We start from the raw sequence: 14,391 nt of genomic DNA on the forward strand, positions 1-14,391 counted from the left end.
ACCATCTTTATATTTTTCCTACATCACCTTCCCCCCACTATAATTTATTCAGTATCTTTCTTTAAATTGACTCCATATTTTAATTAAATAAATGTATTTCGAAAGAAAATCTTAGATCACTACCAAGAAATTTAAACTCACTTGTTTATAAGTAGGAAGTGATCACGAAATAAATCAATGATTAAAAGGAGTGTTACTGAATTCTTTCTAGATACTGCTTTATTTGACAAACACACAGCACGTTACTATATGCCAGACACTACGTACTTTACGAACATATTCTTCTGTATTCTTCAGGACCTATGAATGAATAGGTAACTTTATTGTTCTTATTTTTAAGAGGAAGAAACTAAGGCACAGAAAGTTTAAATAAGTTGCCAAAGGTCACACCGCTAGGAATCTTGAAGTCTGATTCTAGAGCCTTTAATGATTAAACTATATTTACTGAAAGGCTAATTTCTACAGATTTAATGGTGAAAACTCCTGTAGACTAGTTTTCTACATTCTCAGGATGAAAACTTCAAAGTCACAGAAAATAAACTAAAAAAGATTTCAGATTCCAAAAACAAGACTCAGAGTTTGGCCAACAGTTCGGTGCCCAGGCCTTTCTGAGCGGGAAGCTCCCAGGTGCACTGCGCTGCAGCAGCTCTGCTCCAGAGGCGGCACGCCCCCATCCTGACAAGGGCCAGGCCGGACCCCTCCCCAGGCGGCGGTTCTGACTGCTGAGGCTCCTCCAGGACCCTTCACTCACCAGTGTCTTTTCCCACCAGGTAGCAGGAGGCAGGAGGTTGGGAAACTAACGCCATTTGGAGTTGGGGGTGGGGAGGCTCATTCACAGCGTGTCCTGGCCAGCCACAAGAGCATCATCTGCTTGTCTCCCAGATAGCAGGAGCCAGTGGTAGTGCAGGCCCCTCCGCCTCCATCTCTACCTCGTAGAGCCTAGTGAATCCGTCATCAGCATCATCTTGGGTCTCCAGTAACCACGCGAGGCTCCTGGCAGGACTCTCCCAGAGTACTAATTGAGCACCAGATGGCTAATATTGTTGACTTGCAGATTCATATATATACGTATATAGTTTTGAATTTTATGTACGTAAGGATATACAATTTCTCTTTACCAGAGTGCTGAGATATTATATGCATATGCACACATACATATGCATTCATGCATATATACACATACATACATAAATCCTTTGTTTTGGCATTGTGAAACATTTTGGCATTCATATTTACCAGTGTTGAGATGACATATATGTATATATGATATATAACGTAATGTGATAATGATGCGGGGTCGGTGAGCCGAGGGTCAAAAGAAAGATTTCTTAGACTCTTAAGATCTGGCAGTAGTGCTCTTTTATTTAGAGAATAGAATAGCATGGGGACAGGACCCATGGGCAGTCAGAGCTTCTGCTGCCGCCGCTTCTGCTGCCCCCACTGACAATGGGGACAGGACCCATGGGCAGGCAGAGCTGGTGCGTGGGGACAGGACCCACGGGCAGTCAGAGCTCCTGCTGCTGCCCTGAGTTGAGGGTTAGGGCTAATTTTATAAGGCATGGGTACGTGACTTATTTTTACTGGAAAAAGAAAAGATGATGTAAAAAGTCATTAAATGATTTCAGTGCAGATGGGGTCTGGTTATTGTGCGGTCATATAACTTTAGATATGAATCTGGCCATATAGATCGGCATGTAGGTGAGGATGCCCTGGGCTTCTCTCCCTGGGGCAGCCCTAATTCATACCATAAAAATCCACCAGGTCATATAGTTTGGCATGTAGGCCAGGTCACCTTGGGCTGCTTTAGCTGGGGCAGCCTTAATCCACATCAATAATATAAATAATATATTCTTTGGTCTTCTTCCCTGTAGTTCTAACTCTATCCCAAGAGAAACGGGAAAACGGGGCTTTATTTCCTTCCTTCCTTTGGTTCAGCTGAGAACCCAAGCCCACTGCTGTGGGAAAGGCAGTCCTGATTTGAAGGTGAAGAAGGCAAGCTCAGCCAGGCCACAGCCCAGCCCCACACTTGCCCCAAGTCCAGTGTGAGAAGAGCCAGCAGCAGGACTCCGAGTTGCCCCCGCCAGCCCCTGTCCTGCTGTCGGGCAGCCAGCATAGCCAGAGATGCTGGGTGTCTGACCCCTGAGCACAGACACCTCTTTCCAACCCCGTGTGCCTCTTCGCCACCGCTCTGTCCCCGAGGGCTGCTTGGGAGTCAGCCCCGGCATTCCGAGGGCCGTGTCGCCTGTTGCTGTTAGCGGGGGACTAGGGCCTGGCACTTTCATGCCTTAAAAATAGTTTTGTGTAAATCAGCTCCTCCCAGCCGCCTCCCCCTTTCTTTCTGAGCCCCCATTGCCACAGGATTTCCAGGCAGCGGAGAAAAGAAGCTGGTTTGATTTAAGCAAACCCGGGGGTTGGGGGTTGGGGGTGGGGGCTGGGGGTGTGTGTGTTTATATTTTCTCTGCCTCCGTCAGGCCGGGTGGCTGAAGGGTAGGGGAGAGGGGGAGCCGAGGAGGGAGAAACTTCATTTATATGTTAATAGTTGCCAGCACCGGGGCTAAACTGACAGAACTATTTCATGGGAAACTGACAAATTTTGTCAGCCAGGCTGTGCCTCCACATCTCAATGGGGCAATAATCTTGATTAGCAAAACAATTGGGGGCCTGGGTTCTCGCTCAGGTTACACTCGGCCAGTGTGAGGAAGGCGGAGGCCTTCAAGCTTGAACACATTTTCAAAAGCCACGGAGTTTAGGCAAATGAAGGGAACCGCTGGGGTGGGGGGAGGGGGCCATGGACAAAAGGGGTTAATTTGATTGACCGAATCTTCATAGTCTTATAACAATCATTTACTTAGCAAGTAATTCTGCAAGAAGCCAGTGGCGCCGACAGGAAATTGGAGTGCAGTATCTCTTCGCCCCAGATGTGTGGGAATTTTAGCTGCCTCCTCCTTCCACTTGCCAACCCTGAAAAAAACCCCGCAACCCCCTTGGGGCCCTAATTACCACGTGCAGAATAAGTCGTTATCTAAAAATACACACACACTCAACGCCCACGACAGAGTCACTGCAGGCCACTGCTGTGACTTCATCTTGACTCAGTATTGGCTTTCATTTTTATTATTGGTTCATTGTATTCCTAATTAAAACTGTAAAATGATGACTACTCCCCTTCTAGGAACTTGGCCTGCCTCAGAAATCTATGGTCGGCCGCTTTATTTTCCGTGCGACCAACTGGCCTTGCTGCTGTTTGTAAACATACACTTGGGAGGGTCTGTGGTTCCCCATCTGCCTTGATGCCAGGAGGATCCAGGAGAGCAGGATGTCCCCACGCAGGGATGCGTGGAGAGGGCCCCCGAACATCCCACACCTCTCTAGTGGGGAGGCTCGTGTCCTGTGAGACCAGTCCTTCTACCTTCCACGGCTCAGGCCTCGGGGAAAGGCAATCCTTCAGTGCAATTAATTAATTAATTTTAAGCTTTTCATTTTGAAATAATTATAGACTCACAAGAAGTTGTAAAAATAGTACATTGAGTTCCTACGTCCTCAGGTTCCCCTAAGGGTGGCATGGACAGTGCATTATCAAAACCAGGAAATTCATTGGCACAATAAGATTAACAAGGCTATCGATCTTACTTGGATTTCGCCATTTTTTTGCATGCACTCATGTTTTTTTGCATGTCTTTGTGTATCATTCGATGATTCACTTATTTTTTAATCTAATAAATAAACCAATCCTGAGAATTCAGAGCTGGAAAGGCCATGGCAAGCACTGCAACCACTACCCCTCCCCTGTTTCACCCCACTCTCCCAACAATCATCTCTCTACCCCTCCAATCCTTGAATTCTCTCTGAAAATAGACTGCCTTTAGGAGATCATCAGGCCGCTGCTTGCACACTTACATGACAGGAGGTTCATTACCTCCAGAGACAACGTGACCTCTCTTGTTTGAAAGTTCACACGAAGAGCTCAAACATTTTTGTCTCTAATGACTCCTCAATGGCTCAAGTTCCACCATCTGGCTCTAAATTAGGTCAATCTAACGCAGCGGTTGTCAATCTTGGCTGCATCTTCAATTCACCTGTGGAGTTTCTAGACCTCCCAGCACAGGCTGAACCCCAGACCAATTATATCAGAACCTTCGGAGCTAGGGCCCGGGCACCAGCATTGTTTGTAAAGCTTCCCAGCCGATTCCCACATGCAGTGGATGACTGCCTCACGCCAATCCTTCAAGAAGTTGAAGATATCCCACATCCCACATAAGTAGGGTTGCCAGATAAAATATGGGGCACCCAGTTAAATTTGAATTTCAGATTAAAAAGACAAATAACTTTTTAGTATAAGTATATCCCATGCAATATTTGGGACATACTTATACTAAAAATATTCGTTGTTTATGCAAAATTCAAGTTTAAATGAGCATCCTGTATTTCTGTTTGCTAAATCTGGCAACTCAACACACAGACTTTTTCCTCTCCAGGCTAAACATCCTTACTTTGGCATCTGATCTGTTTCCAGAATCTTTCAGCAGTCTGTCACCCTCTGCAGTAATGCACTGCGGTATCAAATTCTGGGAACTTGTCCCTTAGTTCTGGACTCTCCTCCTAGCTCTTTGTGCTTGGAGACCGTACTTGGTCCTAGCTCCAGGCTTTCTGAGGCCCAAATGTGGAGGAATGGGGGAGTTTGGACAGCCTCGGAGAGGGGTTAAGCACCTCGGACTCCTTGTTCTTTGGATAATCCTGCTCTGGACGTTCCTTCTGATCCACATCGGGACACATGTCATGGCATGTGGCTACTCAAAGTGTGGTGCTTGGGCGAGAAGCATTGGCATCACCTGGGAGCTTATTAGTGTAGGGGAGGAAATTTGTTTCTTCTACCCTCTTACATTTAGTTCATGGGGGCTTGCAAATTAAATTTACAACACAGATTAACAAGAGAAAAGGAATACAAATTTTATTAACATGTGCAATGTGTACACAGCAGAGAATTCAGTAATGAGTACCTCAGAGGGGTGGTCAGAGTTGGAGGTCTATATACCTAACTTAGTTGGGGAAAGGGACTGGGAGAGCATACATGGGAAAGGAAATGCCTTTTTGGAAAGATAAATGGGCCCTCAGGAGAAGAGATGGCCGATATGGTAGTTTTCCTCAATATCCGCTTGGGTGTGGGGCTGACTTTTCCCCTCCGAGAAGATCAGCGCTGCTCGGGGGCGGGACTTATAACAATGAGTTCTGTTGGGAGGCTCTGCTTTTAGGCAGATAAGGGATTTCAGGAACTCAAATGCCTTCAGCTCAAAATAAATCTTAGGCCAAAGTGGCATATTTGGGGGATGGCCTATCCTAATCCTCTTCATTAGAAATGCAGAATTGCAGGCCCCACCCCAGAGCCCCTGCGTCAGAATTTGCATTTTAACTAGATCTTCCTGGGATTCTCATGCGTTTAACTATTGAGAAGCACTGTTCTAACTACAGCTCCTTTAAAAGCGCCTTCTAACTCATAATAATTCCTGTTATTTAGAGTCTCCATCCGTCTTAAATATGCGGGTTTTACTATGGTCTATAGACCCTGTGGGGAGGTGTTGCGTTCTTGCGAGAGGTGGACATTCTCACTGTCACTCATTCAGGGAGTTCAACAGGCAGGACCAGGGTCACAGGAGCAGAACTCCGGTCTGTCTCCAGACCTTGCCTGGTAGGTGTGGGCTATTTTGGAGAGCTCCTACAAGTGCTTGATGGTGCTTCCAGGGAACAAGGAGCCAGGATGGTCCCTGGCCCCTGAGGCAAGTCAGAAGAGCTGCCTAAAGAGAGAACTTGCCAAACTGAACAAGCCAGGCCACCTTATTTATGGTTTTCTCTGTGTTTATTCCTCCCACCTCTCTTAGCGATATGAGGGGTTAACCGAAGGGTTGGTGCCCATGGTTGGGTGACAGCAATGGTGAGCGGCAGCACCCTGCCCCACCTCACTCCATGCCAGTGTTGAGGTTCCAGTAGCACCCAGGGACAGCCACAAGGGAAAGGTGATTCTCAGGTCTAAGAGTCACAGCTGCCAGTTTCACCCTCCGTCTCCACATGGAGATTCTTCTTTCATTACAAACTTGAAAAACCCAAGTTATATTTAATTATGAAATGTGGCGATTTCCATAAGGCTTGAATACTTTCAAAGTTAACTCCTGGGAAACAGAGATTGGAGTCATCGTCTATATTTCCCCAGAAGCTGAATTCAGCTGTAAGAAACAGGAAGGTCCCCAAAGTATATTTGCATGTAATTTGCATTTATATTCTCTACTCCCTCTGCCTTTAAGGCAAGGAAATAGCACATCATTCTTTCCAAAATATATGAATCATCTGTTTTAATTAGCAAAGTCCAGATATCAGATTAATGTATTAATTCAACCCAAGGTTTTGTTTTGCTTTCTTTTTACTGTATCAGATTATAACATGTTAAAGCTGGAGGAGGTCTTAGAAGCTGTCTAACTCAGGGATGGTAAAAAGGTTTCATCTTTTGGCCCAACCCTGGTAGAATGAGGATTGGGTTGAGAAAAATTTGAGGCCATGTCTTAGCAGAAAAGAGAAAAACTCTGTGATTGATTAGCAATGTCTGCATGGGCAAGCCGTGGGGAAGTAGTAGTAGTATGCCAGGCATTGGCCAAGGCAGAGCAGGGCCCATCCTTCATTTCATAGATGAGGAAACTAAGTGCTAAAGAATGGGAATGATTTAAGATCATATTGAAAGTCACTGACACAGCTAGGATATTGATCTCTTGACTTCAACTCCAGTTCTCTGGGGCTCCACAACTGAATTCCTCTAGTATCCATCAGCACTGATTACTACAGATTAATTGCCCAAACCCCGATTCTCTTTGCACCTTTTAGTCACAGCCTTATTTTACCCATTCAGATACAGACAGGGAGCAACTTTCAACTGTCAATCCACTCAGTAGGCATAGTAAGCACTCAAAACTTTTTGAATGGATTAGGAAAATATTTGTGCACGTTCTAACATCGCACACAAAAAAGGGGGTCATGGGTTAAATTTCCCTTAACATAGTTATAACAGTGCTAATGATTTTAAAGTTACAAATTAATAATGAAAGATTTATAATTATTTTGTTTAATATGCAAAAAGATACTCTGAATCCCAAACAGCTGACTTGAAATTGCATGCCACTCAAAAAGAAAGAGGGCCAGATAAGGAAATAGAAACAAAACCGTACAAATCTATCACCATTTCTAGGAAAACAGCTCAGAGAGCAGGCCCTGAGAGAGGCGGGGAAACAATGACATGTTTGTTCAGTTTTTTTTAATTAAAAAAAAAAAAATCCCTGCTATTTGCATGTGGCACAGAGCTAGGATTGTGCAAGGAAGAATTATCAATATATGGTGATGTCTCAATTACTTAGTTATTTTGATTAAATATTTATGATTGTTATTTATTTTACTAATTAATCCTCTGGAAACTCCTTTTAACAGAGTTGGCTCTCCAAGGGCTAAAGGCAATTCCAGCTGGTTTTGCACTGGGTGGAAGCTATGGCAGAAACCAGAATTATCCCTCCAACATCATTTTATAATAAGAAAAGTTTTATCTTGATGCAAGGTTGCCCAGCTGAAAACTACATTTCTCAGCTTCCCTTGAAGCTAGGAGTGGCCACGCGAGTAGGTTCTGGTCAATGGGAAATGAGTAGAAGTGATGCATGAAACTTCAGGTGGTCACCCTAAAAGAAAAAAGGGTTTTCTCCCCTTTTTCCTTTCCTCCTTCCTCTGGCTGAGATGTAGGTGTGGTGGCAGAAACTAGAAAGGCAGATGTGGCAGCCACTGAGAAGGAAGCTGCATATTGGGCTTAGCAGGACAACAGGGAAAGAGAGAGAACCTCTGTGCCTGACACCATTGAGGTGCCATATTAGTTTTGGATCATTCAGAGAAATAAGCTTCTATCTTGTTGAGGTCACTGCATTTGGGGAGCTCTTGTTAGCAGAAGTTGAACCTGTACCAGCTACTACAGCCGAGGGGCATGAAATGCATCGTTGGATGCAGGGCTCTGTCAGGGTCTCTGCACACTCTTGCACCTACTCACACACTTCCAATAATTTGGAAGCCATATTGGATCATGATCCACTTGCTTTTAGGTACCTGTGCCACATGGGCTACAGGCTGAAAATCGCCCCTGACAGACAGAGTCAGCGGGGAGCCTCTCCATTGTCATTAATGAGATCTTTTAACCCCTGGTTAAAGCTGGCTAGTGATTTCTCATTGCACTTAGACTAAAGTCCAAATTCCTTACATGGCCTTCAACATTCCCCATGGTTTTGGCTCTGCCTACCTTTCCACCATCCGCTCCTACCATCTCCCTCTTACCCACCCTCTCTGCTTCAATGCTCCGCTCTTTTCCATTTCACAAATGGGACTTGGCAGTTTCTTCTATGTGGTCTTCTCTCCCCTAGGTCTTTGCATGGCTAGCTCTTTCTTCTCATCAATGGCTGAGTCCACACATCAACTTTTCAGATAACAAACTTGTCTGAAAACCTATCTAAAATCTACCTGAAGTCCCCCTTCACTTGTCTTCCCATGATTTTGTTTCATTTTTACCATAAAGTTATCACTATCCGAAATTACCATCTTGATTCATTTGCTTGTTGTCTCTGTTTCCTCTGAGAATGTCAGCTCCATGATGGTGTGAACTTAGTATGCCAGGGCCTATGGAAGGGCCTGGTACACGGCAGGTACTCACTAGATACTCACTAACTAATTATAGAATGAACCCTTATGAGGTCTGTCCTGTTGTCGTCCAGGTTGGACAGATGATGAAATGGAGAGGCAGGTGCACAGAGCTTCTAAGGGTGACACAGTGTTCCCTCAGATCCTGACGTGAGAGCACTTAGCCACTGTGCCGCCTGGCTCTGTAGACACTCAGCCCTTGCCTTCCAGGAACTAATCTTCCAGATTCCCTCAAGTTGTACGTCAGTAGCTTGCCTATATTATAGTCTCCATGAATGTCTATTAATTTATAATGTGAATCCACTAAAGGGGCAGCCAGACATCATAATACATCTACATAGGCAGACAGCTGTGGCCAACAATTTTGGTTTTTTGGTTTTTTTGCAACTGAGTATGGAAAAAAAAATATGTTTTTGAACTTTGCTCTTGAGTCAGACTTGATTACTGCTGATGAATGACAAAACAGTTCTGATCTTATCTGGAGAGTTTTTCCGTGAAATACAAAGGGAGAAAGAAGCCAGAATAAAAATTCGAAATAAATATATTGACAGAATTCAAAGAAAAGATAATAGATTTGGTCATGTTCCCAGCATCCTCACTCTGCGGGGCGGGGGAGGGGCACAGCTTGCCCAGTCAGAGCTGTTTGGTTATAGATTAATAATTCAAGGTACAAATGGTTCGGGACAAATTAGAGAAAACATAAACCACAATATTCAACAAACTGAAGTTCAAAGGTTTCTGGAATTTGCTAATGTTCTTGGTCATACATTTTTTAAAAGTGATGACACAATACGGATTTTTTGAACTTTGCCACACAAATAGCAAGTTGATTTTTGCTTGAATCACATTAAAGCATTGTGCAACTATTATAAAAAGGGAGGGAGGAAACCAAATGGAAAAGTTAGAAAGTGCCAAGTGTCAAGTTGCTAACAATTGAAGAATAATCTAGCAATTCTACTGTAGAAAATGTGCTTCTAGTTTATATTCTGCATGGCGCCGTGGTTAAGAGCATGGCTCTGGGCTCACTCTGTGGACCCCCATCTGGCTCTGACACTTATTAGCTCCATGGTCTGGGGCAGGTGACTAAGCTCGATTCATGGGAATGTCCTTTAAGCCCCATATGCTATGCCAGGCACTCTCCAACTTATTCTCCACATTGTAGAGAGAATATTATCTTTACAATACAAATAAGGTCATGTCACACCCCTTCTTAAAAACCCTTAATGCTTTTGCATAAAGATGAAGACCAAAATTCTTAACGTAGCCCACAGGCTGAGCATGCTCTCATTCTGCCTACCTCCCAGTCTGTTCCTGTGACCCTCTCCTCCTTGTCTCTTTGCTCCAGCCATGCTGGACATCTCTGATTCCTTCCATACGCCATACTTGTTCCTCCTCAGGATCTTTGCATCTGCTCTTCCATCTATCTAGAACCCCCTTCCCCTTCCTCTTCCCTAACTCGTCTGTTTGAGTTCAGTTTAACCGTCAAGTCCTCAGGGAGCATCCTTTGACCTTCTAGACTTTTCTGTACTGGTCCTTTATTGCATGTACCCAGGTGGACTCTCACAGTGAAGTTTTTAATTAGTGGTTATTGTCTGCTCTCTGATGGGTCCCCTGAAGACAGGGGTGGCACCTGACTCGTGTGCTACCTCCCCAGCACTTAGCACAGAGCTTTGCACATGCTGAGCACTCAGTAACCACTCGGAGTGAATGGAATGCAGGCGTCAAGGTCTCAGCTGGTCCATGTCCTCCCCTGTGAATGCTGGAATAACACTATCTCTCTTTGTAAGTGTTTTGTTGACCATGCAAGACCATACACGAGTAAGGCATGATTATAACTTTTAGATATCCTTTAGGGTGATTTCAACTGCAAGTGACCAGAAATTTAACTCATATTGGCTTATGCTAAAAAAAAAAAAAAAAAGAATTTTTTGAATTGTGAATAGATCAGGTAACAGAGGCAGGATTCAGATACTGAACTGGCATCATCAGAATTCTCTCCCTCTCTCTGCCTGCTTCTGCTTTCCCCTCTGTTTTCCTGTGTCCTGTCATCAGCCAGCCTCTCCCAATGCAATGGTCAGCAGCAGAAGATGCGGGTTATACTGTATTATACCAGTCCAGCTCCCCCAGGGGACAGAGGGCATTTCTTTTCTATGGCTCCAGCAAAGGTCCCTGGAAAATTCTGTTGGGTTCCTCTTGATAATATGACCTCTCTGTTATGGACTGAATATTTGTACCCTCCCCCCCCAAATTCATATGTTGAAACACTACCCCCCAATGTGATGGTATAAGGAAGTAAGGCCTTCGGGAGGTGATTAGGGTTAGATGAGGTCGTGAGGGTGGAGCCCTCATGAATGGGATTAGTGCCCTTCTAAGAGTCATAGAGAGCTTGCCTCCTCTCTGCTCTTGGCCATGTGAGGAGACAAGGAGAAGTTGGCAACCCGCAACCCAGAAGAGAACTCTTATGGGAACTTGATCACACTGACACCTTGATCTTGGACTTCCAGCCTCCAGAACTGTGAGAAATAAAGTCTGTTATTTATAAGCCATCCAGTCTATGGAATTGTGTTACAGCAGCTGGAACTGACACTCTTTGAGCCAATCTCTTTGGAGAGAGGGCTATGCACTGATTGATTGGCCGGGGCTGGGTCACATGACACCTTTGGTGCTTGGAGATGAGATTCTTCACTCGAAACGGAACTCCATAGGCTGAAAAGAGGGAAGTTGGATTCTACAAAAGAAAAGTGGAATGTTACCAGCAAGAGCCAAAATAGATGCAGATTGGAAAAAGCAGTCAGCATCTTCTATGAAGATTAACCAGTTCACTTGAAGGATTTCTGGCCCCCATCTCCTCACTTGTATCCTACTTTGTGAGTGCCCTGAGTTCTGTCTTCTCTCTCATATGATGGATAGTCAATGCACATCATATTCCACAACGATCTTCACATCAAAGTGGCATTACTTGGGCAGGTCTTGCTCATAGTCAGGAAGATGGAGGCAGGGGAGGTATTTAAGAGAAAGCTAAAGGGGTCCTTCAGTCCTTTATGTATTAAAGCAGGTAGGATCAGACTTATCATAATCTTCTCACACATCTGAACGCTCATGAAAGATAGAGTAAACCCTATAAGACAAAAAGTACCCAGGTCCTCAAGCTTTGGGGTTTCCAGGAAATAAGCATTTTAGGTAACTCACTCGTATTAATAAAAACAAGAAATATCAGCAAGCATCATTTGAGAGTTGAGTGACATTCATTAGCAGTGTGATACTGGCACATGTGGAAGACATAGATGGACAGCTGACCCACTCCCTGTTCAATGTCCCTTTTCCCAGAGACCTTCCAGTATGGCACTTGGGATTCTTCAGGCAGGAGGAAGTTCTGGCCAATGAGATGTAAGAAAAAGTCACTGAGTGGGGCTTCTGGAGGTGCAGCAGCTGTCTTGTGATCCTAAAGAAGAAAAGACATACAAAGTCTTTATCTTCAAATCAGAGCATCTTTGTTTCTCCGTTGCTTTAGTATTTCCAAGCTGGCTTAATTAGCTTTCAAGCTGAAACATATCAATAACGGCCACCAGTGTGACATAATAAAACAGATTCACACACCACCTTCTGGCTCTTTCTCTGTTTTCTTAATTTGGTGGCACCCTTTCTTTCAGAGTGTGGAGTGATCATCTAAAAAAAAAATATTTGCCCAACCCAAATTCTCTAATTTTGTAATGTAGTTAAAAACTTATCGTCACTGCTGTTTGGATCCTGAGTCTTTAAAAAATGTTTTATGGTAATCAGAGGAAACTTGCCTGTGAAATTTTGTTAAATTTCTTGGAAGTTCACTTTGTTTTGGAAATTGCCAAGTTGTATTAAAATATCTTAAGAAGACTGTGCTTGGTGTTTTCCTTAGCCATCTCCAGTGATCGAATTTTCATTGTTGAAGTCAAAAGATAAAAGAGACCTCTATTTCTAGTTGTAAAAGTGTGTATTTGTTTGTTTGCTGTTGAAATGGCCAGTCTGCTGCTCGGTCGGGATGTCTCAGCGACGGTCTCAACAAACCCTGAATGTATCAGCACCTCTCTGATAGGTGCTCGCATGTCTATGAGGCAAACAGAGGTTCTAGAAAAGGACAAAACATTGACTTTCTGAGTTCAGTTGTGAAACAGCAAGACTGAACTTCACCAAGAGGACATTTTGAAGTGGAGGTGCTTGCTGCCTCATGTGAGCTATTCATATATTTCTTTCAAGAACAGAATCATAGGACATTGACGGGAGGGATACCATTGCTGGAAGAAAAAAATAGAACATTGATGGTAAGTAACAATTTAAAGGCTGTTTCATCCAAAGCCCTCATTTTACAGGAATGACCCTGAAGCCCAGAATGGGGAAATGGCCTGGCCAAGGTCACACAGCTATGTAGTAACAGAGCTGGGAGTAACACTCAGGTCCCTGAGATTTGCTGTTATTCAATCCCACCTTAATGGCAGTGATCAAAGGACATAGTTTCTCTCACACATAAAGAAATAACTTGGCTTTAAAAAAAGTTGGTTAGGTGACTAGTGAAGTATGTCTACCATGCAGCGGTGTCCTTAGTCAACCGCTACAGCCTGTTCATGCTCATGCTTTTATTTCTGCGTGACAAGTGCTCATTTGAATGCACAAGTGAACACACATACCCTGTGGAAAGATCATTAACTGAGCTGTGGTGGGGCCCATAGGGAGTAAACCACACGTTTGTGTGTGTACTGCTGGCAATGATGGTATGAATGAGCTCACTGCCCATCTTAGGGTTATGGGTTCCAAACACACAATCCCTCTCTTAGAGAGTCCCCCATCTGTATTAGAAACAAAATCTATACGTGCAGAATGACTGATTATCTATCTATCTATCATCTATCTATCTATCTATCCATCTATCTATCTATCTATCTATCTATCTATCATCTATCTATGTATCTATCATCTACCTATCTATCTATCATCTATTATCTACCTCGGATAAATGTGTTGTGTGTGAGTGTACGTATCATGATAAAGACATACTCGTACATTTCCTTATCAGAGTGTTTCATTTACCAAGAATCTTGCAAAAGCAAACAGGCCTCCAGTTTTATTTTTTTCCCAGTTACGACCTTCTGCATCAAATTTGGGTTTTGTAGGGTTTAACAAATCACATTGCAAACTACTGCTCATTCTGACATTTAAATATGAGTGAAATTCAATTAAAATGAACACAGCAAACAACTTTAAAGAGGAAAGGAAGCTATTAAAAGAGAATCCAGTGGCCTATGTGGAAAGAACCGATCCTATCAGCGTGCTGGGGCCTCAGATTGTGTTTACTTTTGACTTGTTTTTGTGCCATTTGAACTGCCCTCCACAAGCTCCTTCTATAGCAGCCGGGTGAGCCCTTGCCCATGTTGGTCCCACCAAGCTGAAGCCTTTCCGATTCCTGGCACCCACTGGCAAGCACCGCTGCCACAGGTGAGTTGGAGTCAAGCCACGAAATTTTAGCATCTAGTTAAAATCAGAGCCTAGGTTCAGAATTTCTCTCCAAATTCTGAAAATTAAAAAGGCAAAGCAACAATAACATCAACAAACAGCCCAAAGCAAATGCTGCAAGTTCTCTTTGTGCTAATTTTGTACCAATATCAAACTCTTAACCTTCTGAATGTACAAAGAGGTTTTTATTTGAAATCCAAGGAACAA

This window comes from Equus caballus, chromosome 3 (assembly GCF_041296265.1).
Source record: "Equus caballus isolate H_3958 breed thoroughbred chromosome 3, TB-T2T, whole genome shotgun sequence".
In the NCBI taxonomy this organism is placed as follows: Eukaryota; Metazoa; Chordata; class Mammalia; order Perissodactyla; family Equidae; genus Equus; species Equus caballus.